The following is a 13288-nucleotide window of genomic DNA, read 5'->3' as shown; positions in this document are numbered from 1 at the left end:
TTGCTATTACTTTTATGAGTTGTAGTTTTTTTCAATCCTGTTCATGACAAAACACATCATAAAATAAACATTGATCCTAGAAGAGCATGTGCTTGACTTTGAGTAAAGTAAGAAAGAATCATCTGTTTTTTTCAATGCAGTTACAATGGAAAAAAAAACATCAGTATCTGTTTTCCCGGTGGAACATATACTCTTATTCCTGAGTTAAAAAGACGTGATAAAAATGAAGGCAAAACTTAATAAATGATGAAGGAAAAACTACTATCATTATAATTATCCACTATGCAAGCAATGTGACTGGGATATGTGAAATCAGGGCTCAGTTTGGCTGAATGGCTGGAGTGCTTCATGTTCCTGTTAGTGATAAACTACCTTAATGATAACCCCACCTCCATAGCCATGTCTCTCATTTATCAACTGTTGATAAGCCAGGACTAAGGATAGCAGCAGTAGCAACAATGCTAGGGCCATGGACTGAGGGCACTGTTGGAATCTTATTTTGGCTCCATGGGCTCAGGGATCCATGGTTATTTTCCTTTTCCTGTAATTACAGATTGTCACACCTATATGACAGAAACAGGGGACCTGACTTTTATGATGCACCAAGGTCCTCAAGCTTTGACCCTGATGATAAACTGAATATGTGGGTAGGATAACTACATTACTCCATTACCACTTGCAATTGTAGAATTAACATTAATAATGACTTAGTAAAATCTACTGCAGAGGTCGTTTACCATTGTTTAGCACTAATGCACGTCTATGATTGACCCAGCAAATATCAAGGTGCATGACTATGTTCCTCTTATGGAAGAGAAAGCTAGTGTATGCAGTGTTAGTATTATATGGTTACTGTACATTATTATGCACAGCTAGTGCATTGTGTTCTGATGACACTCAGTATTACAGTTTTTCATATAATTTATAATCTCTGAACCAGTCCCAGAAACAGAAAGAAATCAATGACAATATCAGATATTAATGAAATAACAGTCTAAAGACGTATCCAGAGAATAGAAGCTACTATAAATCTATTATCAATTTGTAACTTTTAACTGAATGTCGGATATATATACATATATACAGTTCCAAAAGGCAGTACTCCGGAAAAAAATACACTCAAATCACAAAGTAGCGACATTTCAACGCCTATATTAGCGCTTTTATCAAGCTTGGTATAATAAGCTTGATAAAAGCACTAATAACGGCGCTGAAACAACGCTTTGTGTATTTTTTTTCTGGAGTGCAGCCTTTTGGATTTGTATGAGACAGTGAACCTGGATTCAAGTTGCATTGTGGAGGGCACTAGGGAAAGGAATCTTTTTACCCAGCGAGTTCCGGATGGTGGATTCTTATATATATATATATATATATATATATATATATATGTGTGTGTGTGTGTGTGTATATTAGGGGTGTGCACCGGCCACTTTTCGTGTTTTGGTTTTGGATCTGGATCTTTCTTCGTGTTTTGGATCTGGATTGGTTTTGCCAAAACCACCCTTCCGTGTTTTGGGTTCTGGGTTTTGTGTTTTGGATCTGTATTTTTTTTAAAAAAAGCATAAAAACAGCTTAAATCACAGAATTTGTGGGTTTTTCTGCTCCTATGCAATTATTAACCTCAATAACCTTCATTTCCACTCATTTCCAGTCTATTCTGAACACCTCACACCTCACAATATTGTTTTTATGGCCAAAAGATTGCACCGAGGTAGCTGGATGACTATGCTAAGCGACACGAGTGGGCGGCACAAACACGTGGCCCATCTAGGAGTGACACTGCAGTGGCAGACAGGATGGCTGTTTGAAAAACTAGGCCCCCAACAGTACATACCGCAAAGAAAAAAAAGAGGTGCAAGATGGAATTGTCCTTGGGCCCTCCCACCCACCCTTATGTTGTATAAATAGGACATGCACACTTTAACAAACCAATCATTTCAGCGCCAGGGTCTCCCACATGACTGTGGCTGAAATGATTGGATCGTTTGGGCCCCCACAAAACAAGCTGGCAATTAATGTGTCCCTGCACAAACTGGCTCTACGGAGGCAAGATTTCGTCCTCATCCTCCTCATCCACCGATTCCTTGGATAAAACAGGAAAAAGGGATTTAGGTATCCCTGGACTGCTTACGGTCTTAGCCAAAGTTTCTGAACTTGACAGTAACTTTTTATGAACGCGCTGCAGGTGCCGTATAAGGGAGGATGTTCCTAGGTGGTTAAGGTCCCTACCCCTACTTATTTCACCTTTACATATGGTACATATGGCAAGACAGTTGTTGTCCGGATTTGGATAGAAATATTGCCAGACCAAAGAGGTGGAATGTTTGGTCTTCTGCCCAGGCATGACTGTGATGGGCTTTTTCATCCCACGGACAACAACTGTCTCCCCTGGAGCCTGATTTAAACAAACTACATCACCATCAGAATCCTCCTCACCAACTTCCTCCTCAGTGCCAACTACACCAGTATCCTCGTCCTGTTGTACTTCAACAGTGACATCTTCAATTTGCATATCAGCAAGTGGACTGTTGGTGCTCCTTTCAGCACTTGCAGGGGGTGTGCAAATGGTGGAAAGAGCCACCTCTTCCCGTCCAGTGCTGGGAAGGTCAGGCATCGCAACCGCCACCACACTTGGACTCTCCTTGGGGATTTGTGATATCTTCTTAGAACGCACAGTTCTTCGCTGTGCTTTTGCCAGCTTAACTCGTTTGATTTTTTTAGCGGGAGGAGGGCTTCCATCGTCATGTGAAGCTGAACCACTAGTCACTAGTCACTAGAACAGAGGGAAAGACCTAAGCCATTCCTTGCCAGTCCGTGTCGTAAATGGCGGATTGGCAAGTTTACGTTTCTCTTCAGATGATTTAAATGTTTTTTTAAGGTAATTTTCCTGAACTTTGTCATTTGGGATTGTATGTGCCCTCTACTATGACATTGGGCATCGGTCTTGGCAGACGACGTTGATGGCATGTTATCATCTATGTCATGACTAGTGGCAGCAGCTTCAGCACTAGGAGGAAGTGGTTCTTGATCTTTCCCTATTTTATTTTTATCGGAGAAAGTTTGGTCCTCCATTTAAGTTATATTGATATATACGTGCGGCTACGGCGCACACAAACACAGAAAATATTTTTTTATTTTTGTTGGAGACTAGTGCACTTTGTGGGTTACACACCCTTTAAGAAATGAGCCAGCCGGCCCTTTACTTATGGGACACAGGCGCACGCTTGGCGCTGCTCCTTTGTTGATGCACGTGCAGCCACAGTGCACACAATTCACAAACACAGAAAAACATTTTTTATTTTGTTTGGAGTGCCCTTTGGGGTTACAGCACCCTTTAGCGGTCAATCCAGCTGGCCCTTTATTTATGGGACACAGGCGCACGCTTGGCACTACTTTGTTGATGCACGTGCGGCTACTGCGCACACAATTCACAAACACAAAAAAATATTTTTTTTTATTTTGTTTGGAGTGTACTTTGAGGGTTACAGCACCCTTTAACGGTCAAGCCAGCCGGACCTTTACTTATGACACAGGCGCACGCTTGGCACTACTTTGTTGATGCAGGTACGGCTACTGCGCACACAATTCACAAACACAGAAAATATTTTTTGTTATTTGGTCTGGAGTGTACTATGGGGGTTATAGCACCCTTTAATGGTCAAGCCAGCCGGCCCTTTACTTAGGACACAGGCGCACGCTTGGCACTACTTTGTGGATGCACGTGCGGCTACTGCGCACACAATTCACAAACACCGAAAATATTTTTTTATGTGGTTTGGAGTGTACTTTGGGGGTTACAGCACCCTTTAACGGTCAAACCAGCCGGCACTTTACTTATAACACAGGTGCACGCTTGGCACTACTTTGTTGATGCACGTGCGGCTACTGCGCACACAATTCACAAACACAGAAAATATTTTTTTATTTTGTTTGGAGTGTACTTTGGGGGTTACAGCACCCTTTAACGGTCAAGCCAGCCGGCCCTTTACTTATGACACAGGCACACGTTTGGCACTACTTTGTTGATGCACGTGCGGCTACTGCGCACACAATTCACAAACACAGAAAATATATTTTTTTTTGTTTGGAGTGTACTTTGGGGGTTACAGCACCCTTTAACGGACAAGCCAGCCGGCCCTTTACTAATGGGACACAGGCGCACGCTTGGCGCTGCTCCTTTGTTGATGCACATGCAGCCACAGTGCACACAATTCACAAACACAGAAAGAAAATTTTTTTTTTGCACTTGGGGGGAGCACCCCTGATGGACAGAGCACCCCCTGGACAACACTACAGCACCTTTTTAGGACTGGGACACTGCACAGGACTTTGGAGTGGACACAGCACCTATGGACAACTGACTGCACAACACAGTCCAGCCAGCCCCTATGGACTTTGAATTAGTGGACACAGCCCCTATATACAACAGCAGCACAGCACAACACAGCCAGCCCCTATGGACTTTGAAGTAGTGGACACAGCCCCTATGGACAACAGCAGCACAGCACAGCACAACACTACTCTGCACTACACTACACTACACTACACAGCCCAGCCAGCCCTAACTCCCACCCTCCCTCTTCACTGTCCACAGCCGAGTGAGAAAATGGCGCCGACGCGGGTACCTCATATAGGATCCAAAACCCGCGAGACCCGGAAGGCGGGATGATGACGTATTGCCTCGATTTCAGATCCGAGTCAGGTGGGAAAAGTCGAGCCTGACTCGGATTGGCCTCGGATAGGTTCGAGTTTGCACGTTGAGTTCGTATTTTTCCCTCCAAAAAAACGGAACTCAGAAAGAGGCTAAACGTCATCTTACATGGACGATCATCATCATTCCTGGACTTTTGTCCAGGAATGATGATGTTCGTCCATGTAAGATGACGTTTAGCCTCTTTCTGAGTTCAGTTTTTTTGGAGGGAAAAATACGAACTCAACGTGCAAACTCGAACCTATCCGAGCCTGCACATCCCTAATATATATATATATATATATATATATATATATATATATATGTGTGTGTAACGTAGGGTACAAAGGACGGCACTCGGTGAGACTTCACAGCAGAATGAATAACGAAAGCACAACTTTGATTTTTGAGTCAACGTTTCAGTGTAGACACACTTTTATGAAGACATGCAGATTGACATACAGAACATAACTTAGATACAGCTCACCCTGTGTACCTCCACCATGCTGATCCGTCCCAGAGGGGGTGATGACGTCACAGATCGCGCTGTAGCGCCGGAGTTACTGTCATCCCAAAGGGGCATGTCCACCACAGTGTTACTCCATCACCAAGACAACCACTAACATGAACAAATAAACAGAGCAGTAAACAGTAAACCACACGGCTAATCATAGGGGAGCAGCAGCATTAAATAAATATAAGTATGACCAAAAGTGCTGCTGCTCCCACATGATTAGCCGTGTGGTTTACTGTACATTTGTATTTAGGAGATTAGATTTATCCACAGTTACCCCTTGCTGGGTATCATTTTCATTGTTTTCGGCTGTCTGCGGTAATTTTTTTCAGTCCTGCTCTATTTATTTGTTCATGTTAGTGGATGTCTTGGTGACGGAGTAACACTGTGGTGGACATGCCCCTTTGGGATGACGGTGATGCCGGCGCTACAGCGCGATCTGTGATGTCATCAGCCCCGCTGGGATGGATCAGCATGGTGGAGGTACACAGGGTGAGCTGTATTTAAGGTATGTTCTGTATGTCAATCTGTATGTCTTGATAAAAGTGTGTCTACACTGAAACGTTGACTCAAAAGTAAAGTTATGCTATCATTATTCATTCTGCTGTGAAGTCTCACCGAGTGCCGTCCTTTGTACCCTACATTCTATGCTTCTTTTTGGAAGGGCACCGGAGCATTGCTACTTTATTCTGAGTGCCAGGGTGGCTTGGACTCTATATATCTATATATATATAAATATATATAATTCATAGTGACTGGCACTCGTAGTGTATAAAACAACAGCTCCTCCTCAATATAACATATAGGATAGTAATGGACGGCACTCAGAGTCACATATTAGTGAAATATAGTACACCCAGACAAGGGGAAATATATATAGATATATATATATATATATATATATATATATTTATATATTTATATATATATATATATATATATATATATATATTGTATGCAAGCTGTAGCTTCATATAAAGTTATATGTATTTTCATTTAACGGTCAATATTAAATCATCTTTGCATATAATATATAAGTTGGTATATTGTACATGATGTATTATATCTTGGGATACAATACAGTCTGTGTTTATATGTGGGCAGGGAAAATTAGATAAAATTTTTTTGAAGAATGAGCAAAGTGCAGTGTGAGAGTCAGTGTGAATGTATCCCAGCATTCCTTGCCTGGCTACTCTATAGTTCCTCATGTATTATTTTATTTGGAGTATAGATTGAATATGTATCTTATCATATGATGCCATGTATAAATCTGCAATATATACACACCCTCCATTTTGCTTTATACAAAATATTATAGTCAATAACAAATAGATCTATATTATTCAATATTTTTCATCTGGTGACCTGTGTAATTCCTACTGTTCATATCCAATACAGCTAGCAATAAACATATCACTGTTGCTGTACACAAATACACACAGCACCCAGAGGAGTAGCGTGGAACCATGGCACCCAGAGAAAGTGCATGTCATAGTGCTCCCCACCCCCCCATCTTCCCTGTACTGAACTGTGCCAGTAGGGAATGACCAGCCTGCGGGGGAATACTGAAGTGAAGAGAAAAACAAAACAGCAAACAGTGGCATTATCACCCACATTTCTTTAAATAGCAAAGCAGTGACTTTTTTTAAAACTTATACCTTAAAATTGAAGTTTAGGATTGTACCTCAGATGTGTCACTTTTAAGTCCATTGAAGCACAATGAATGAATGAGGAGAGAAGGAGGAAGGGGATCAGAGAGGAAAGTGCTGATCAGAGAGGGGTGGTGACAAAGCCAATAAGAAAGCAGAAGGGAAGGGCGAAGCCAATCAGAGAGGGCTAGTGACAGAAACCAATAACAAAAGGTGTGGCGAGGGGTGGTGACAGAAGCCAATAAGAAAGGAGAGAGGAAAGGCAAAGAGTCAATCAGAAAGGGGTGGTGACAGAAGCCAATAAGAAAGGAGAGGGGATGGGCAAAGAGGCGATCAAAGGGTAGAGAGGGGAGGGAATTAAAGAAGTGAGAAGTGAATGCAATTAATCTGACAGGAAAGGGGAGGTGACAGAAGATGATCACAGAGGAGGGAGGGCTGGAGGGGAGGCAATCTGGGCAGCTTGAGGGAGCATGAAAAGTAGAAAAGGATCTCAGTTTCGCCGATGATGTCATTTCGCCAGACGAAAACTTATCCCCATATTCAATTCTAAAGACTTTTTGCTCACATGGAAAGTCAATGCATTGGTATAGGCAAAGCAGATTCGCCTATGACAGCAGGTGGAAAAAAGTGCAGAATTGTGGTTTTGGGGTGCAATGGTGAGGAAACCACCCTGCACCCTTGGGACAGACCCCCAAAGGTTAACTGCATTAAAAAAAATTGAAGAACACCCCAAAAATTACTTTGAAAAAGGGGGCGAAAAAGTACAAAGTTGGGGTACAAACTTAAAAATAAGCAAAATAAGCTTTTGGGAGGGTCTGCAAGTATGGTGGATGTGTTTTTTTGATTACAGGTGCTTGCTGAAGGTGTGTTTTTAAAAAATTTTAAAACTTCACTTTTGCAATTTTTAACCATGCTTGCACCCATTTTCATGCACCTCAAATTTGCTGGGAATAGTTATTTTCTCAAGAAAAACCTGCTAAATGCTATTCTTCACCACTTGTGCAAAGACGCTAATTAGCAGCTATGGAGAGCATTTAATTACCCCAAATAGCTTCAGTAGGGCTATTCGGGGGCAACTACACTGATCCCCAATGTTAGTGCATCTTGTGGGTGGTGTAAGGCTGATTTCCCAAATCTGACAGCACTTTTCGCCTGTATGAGTTTTGCCGGGTTCCGTTTTCGCGTCCTTTGGAATTGAAAAGGGTGAATAGTGTGGCCGCGCACTAAAAGTTTTTGCCTCCAAAACACGCAAAGTCAGTGAAAATTACGGCAGGTGAAACCTTTCTTACTTTTCGCATCTAATTGAATATACCCACAAGCCATAAAGCCCTTACCATATGCTGTTAATATAAAATATACACAGGTCAAAATCATATCTATTGTAGTCTAACTTTACAGTGAAACTCCATTACAGACCTCCATTATTATGACAAGATAAAACAATCTATTAACTTACACACTAAAATACAAGACATACAGTACAGGCTAAATAAAAGCAAAAACTACAGATTCCACTCCATTAAACAGATAAACAGTCCAGAACCCATAAAAGATATTGTCTCACACCATAAAACAAGACAACATAATTACCTTATTGTTGACTACACAATAACTACTGTGTCACCATGTTCCACAGCTGACCTTGTGTATCAGACAGAGAGAGAGAGAGACAGAGAAACAGAGAGAGAGAGAGAGAGAGAGAGAGAGAGAGAGAAAGAAAGAAAGAGAGAGAGAATATTTCCATAGTGCATTTTAGGCCTTATATAGAACTCATAATGAGGCGGAGATGAAGATGTGTGCTCTCCTGTCCACGGTGTGCAAGCGAAAAGAGACTCATGTGCCTTTGCTATCTTATCAGTTGATATATAAGGGTCTCCTTACTAAGACTTGGTTGGAGATAAAGTGAACAGAGATAAAGTCCAAACCAATCAGCTCCTAAATGTAATTTTTCAAACACAGCCTGTGACATAACAGTTAGAAGCTCATTGGTTTGAACTTTATCTTTGTTCACTTTATTTCCTTCCTAGACTTACTAAATAGACCCCATAGCTATGAACCATATCCATTGTAATGTGATGGCCTTGCGTGTTGTGTGAGGATTCAGCTCACAGTGAAGCCCAGGTGCAGTGAAATAGCATATGATTAAATGCTAATGAAGAACTGCTTCTATTCTCTAAAATGATGGATGATTGAAACTTCTGTAACAAATACATCACTACTGTATATGTATGTCTTATAATTGTTTTTTTTTGGAAGGAGGATAGTAATTATAGCTGTCAATGCACATTTTATATCACTATAACTTTATTAAAAAATACATTATTTTACTGTACTTTGTTTTTTTTCATTATATACCACAGACAACTGTTCAATGTAGTATGATAGTCACATAATGAAATCACCAGCAAGGCACAATTCCTGCTTGTTCACATGGTTCACAAGAAAAGGAAAATTAAATGTTTTCCAAACAATGTCCTTTAACATATTTTTCTAAACTATTTTATTATATTTTTATAATATTGCAATTTACTAAAAAAATAAGAAAATACTACAGAATGTTTATACTTTTAATTCTCCATAATTTTCATCCATCACCAATAGTGTATTTCACATAAAGAATAAAAATGATTACAAGAACTCAACAAAAGTATAAAATAAATACAATCTTTGTTGTACTAGTTTAAATATACAGTAAATGCATAGTGATTGATACTGTACCTTCCATGAAGATTATGACTTACCATAGTTATATATACAGTCAGGTGCATAAATATTGGGATATTGACATATTTTTTATATTTTGGCCTCTATTCGCCACCACAATGGCTTTGAAATGAAACAAACAAAATGTGCTTTAACTGCAGACTTTCAGATTTAATTTGAGAGTAATTACATCCAAACCAGGTGAACGGTGTAGGAATTACAACGGTTTCTATATGTGCCTCAAACTTTTTAAGGGGCCAAAAGTAATGTGACAAACTAAACAATCCTAAATCTAACCTTCAATTTTTAATACTTTAATTACAGCCTGAAGTCTGGAACGCATAGACATCACCAGATGCTGGGTTTCATCCCTGGTGATGCTCTGCCAGGCCTCTACTGCAAATGTCTTCAGTTCCTGCTTGTTCTTGGGGCATTTACCGTCCAGTGTTATCGTCATCAAGTGAAATGCATGCTCAATCGGATTCAGGTCAGGGGATTGACTTGGCCATTGCATAACATTCCACTTTTTAGCCTTAAAAAACTCTTTGGTTGCTTTTGCAGTATGCTTCGGGTCATTGTCCATCTGCGCTGTGAAGCACCGTCCAATGAGTTCTGAAGCATTTGACTGAATATGAGCATATAATATTGCCCAAAACACTTCAGAATTCTTTCTGCTGCCTTTGTCAGCAGTCACATCATCAATAAATACAAGGAAACCAGTTCCATTGGCAGCCATACATGCCCACGCCATGATACTACCACCACCATGCTTCACTGATGAGGTGGTATGTGTTGGATCATGAGCAGTTCCTTTCCTTCTCCATACTCTTCTCTTCCCATCACTCTGGTACAAGTTGATCTTTGTCTCATCTGTCCATAGGATGTTGTTCCAGAACTGTAATGTCTTTTTTAGATGTTGTTTGGCAAACTCTAATCTGGTCTTCCTGTTTTTGTGGCTCACCAATGGTTTACATCTTGTGGTGAACCCTCTATATTCACTCTTGTGAAGTCTTCTCTTGATTGTTGACTTTGACACATATACACCTACCTCCTGGAGAGTGTTCTTGATTTGTCCAACTGTTGTGAAGGGGTTTTTCTTCACCAGGGAAATAATTCTTCTGTCATCCACCACAGTTGTTTTCCGTGGTCTTCCGGGTCTTTTGGTGTTGCTGAGCTCTCTGGTGCATTCTTTCTTTTTGAGAATGTTCCAAACAGTTGATTTGGACACACCTAATGTTTTTGCTATCTCTCTGAGGGGTTTGTTTTGATTTTTCAGCCTAATGATGGCTTGCTTCACTAATAGTGACAGCTCTTTGGATCTCATATTGAGAGTCGACAGCAACTGATTCCAAATGCAAATGTCACACCTAGAATCAACTAAAGACCTTTTACCTGCTTAATTGATAATGAAATAACGAGGGAATAGCGCACACCTGTCCATGAAATAGCTTTTGAGTTGATAGTCCCATTACTTTTGGCCCCTTAAAAAGTGGGAGGCACATATAGAAACCGTTGTAATTCTTACACCGTTCACCAGATTTGGATGTAATTACCCTCAAATTAAATATGAAAGTCTGCAGTTAAAGCACATCTTGTTTGTCTCATTTCAAAGCCATTGTGGTGGTGAATAGAGGCCAAAATATGAAAATTCTGTCAATGTCCCAATATTTATGCACCTGACTGTAAATCTCAGATAACTTTCTAACCTACTATTTATACTTGTAGCTATTAAAATAAAGGTAAGAGATTACCTGACATCCAGACAACTGCATATTAATGGTTTGTTCACACATAGATAATTATTTTAATAGTTTATTCACACAACTTAAGCATATTACATACATTTTTGTTTTAAATAAAATACATATTAAATTCAGTTTTTCAAGAATTAGCTTTTAACAATGCAGCCTCTTTTACTGGTAAACTGAACCACTTTTACAAGATCCAACTCCAAATTGGTGGTTTCCAAGCCAGGTCTACAAATGGACCAATGTTATAATGAGTTTTTCATGTGGGAGGGCCCATCAGTTAAGGAAGCACACTTTAGGTCTGAGTTAAGAGTAAAGCATAAAAGAATTAGTACTGTGCACCTGGACTAACCATGTTGCAATGCAAGCGGTGCAAATACATTTTATTTTGCATGCAAGGTAAATACTGACTGATGTTGCACGTAGCCCACAAATGCTTGACTGCTCTATATTTACACAGCAATTTAGATTTAGAGTTTGGATATCTACAGTATGTGAAAAATATGCTGTATGCATAAATGCCTAATATGAGATGTTCAATAAACAACTATTTAGCATGTTTAATAATGCTTGATACCTAAAATATACTTACTATTGTTCTTAATCTCATTCAAATATAAGTGTATATCCAGACACATTTACAAACATAACTATCAGCAAGTAATGCCATAATTAGACCAGCTTCACACATTATTTTATGCCAAAGTTTGCATACCAATACATTATTTTTCCATGCAAAATCCTTGTAGATTTACTAAAATCTGAGGCATCTGCAGAAACACTGATGCATACAGTCTTTGCACTGCATTTTTTACACTGATTCTTAGTAAGAAGTACCCCTTCAAATATCAAATCAAATAACCCGGGTTACTGCACATGAACGCGCAGCAACCCGGTATACTGTGTACTGTAAAAGGGACCAGTTAAAAACCCGGGTCGAGCGACCCGGCATGTTCAACCTTGAAAATGAGTAAGGTTGAACAACCCAGATCGAGGCGACCCGGGTCCCGTTCACTGCATAGGAAGAGTCAGCGTTTGGAGATTTTCGCATCTCCAAGCGCCGGCTCAGCAGAGATGGCGGTGATGTCATTGACCCGGTAATAATGCCAGGTCGGGTCGCCAGTCTGAAAGGGATTTCAACACGTGTAAAATCCTGAGTGTGACCTGCCAATTGCGATGTGAAAGAGGTATCAGTTACTGTTTAGAAAGTTTATTGTTCAAGATCCAAGAAACGAACATACATATTCATAGTTTGGCTTCTGTTTATGATACTGCCGAAAACTTTACATCATTGCATATATATTTACACAAGGTGATATTTCATGCAAACACCAATAATGTTGATTCCATCTAGAATATTTTTTCTAAGTTCTTTGTCTCCAAGCAAATGTTTCCCCTTTTTACCATGCCCACCAATGACTACTAACTACAGCACTTATCTAAAAGGTGTAACCCAAAAATTGGGTTCTAACTACTCGTATATATAAATAAATTGGTAATGGTATCATGAAAATAAAGGACATAATTTGATTTGAAGTAGATAACCCCTAAAACAGAACAGTTCTTTTTTTTGTAGGAGAACACATCATAATATTGATTTGTCAACTATAAAAGCATAAGTTATGCGTGCCATATATCCATGGGCAAATTTTCTGTTCTGCAGACGCCGATCCGCCAATTGACAATCAAAAATGCTGAATGGCGGGTATCAATGATCAGCGATCCTTTGGTGAATCAAGGAAATTCAACATGTTAAAAATCCCACACTCACCGATTATGGCCATTTTCGGGTTGTAATCAGGCAGTCAGGATTGTCCAATATGTTGGATTTCTCTGATTCCCGGAGTCGGCATATTGGGGAATTGCGATGATAGTGGCTAGATTTATGTGCTCCATTACATATAATTGTGCTTACTATGACATAATATAGTTAGAAAACATGGATCCCCACAAAATTGTATGAAATCCAAGTGTTTGCCCTGTG

General features: G+C 40.0%; 1 protein-coding gene across 1 annotated transcript in view; it reads left to right on the top strand.

Moving 5' to 3' along the window:
- The window catches only part of CDH18 (cadherin 18), an 810171-nt gene that overhangs the window by 205004 nt on the left and 591879 nt on the right, over positions 1 to 13288 (top strand). The window lies entirely within an intron of this gene.

The sequence above is a fragment of the Taudactylus pleione genome, unplaced genomic scaffold (assembly GCF_031769625.1).
Source record: "Taudactylus pleione unplaced genomic scaffold, aTauple2 ptg000083l, whole genome shotgun sequence".
In the NCBI taxonomy this organism is placed as follows: Eukaryota; Metazoa; Chordata; class Amphibia; order Anura; family Myobatrachidae; genus Taudactylus; species Taudactylus pleione.
This window is presented reverse-complemented; position numbering and strand designations above follow the sequence as displayed.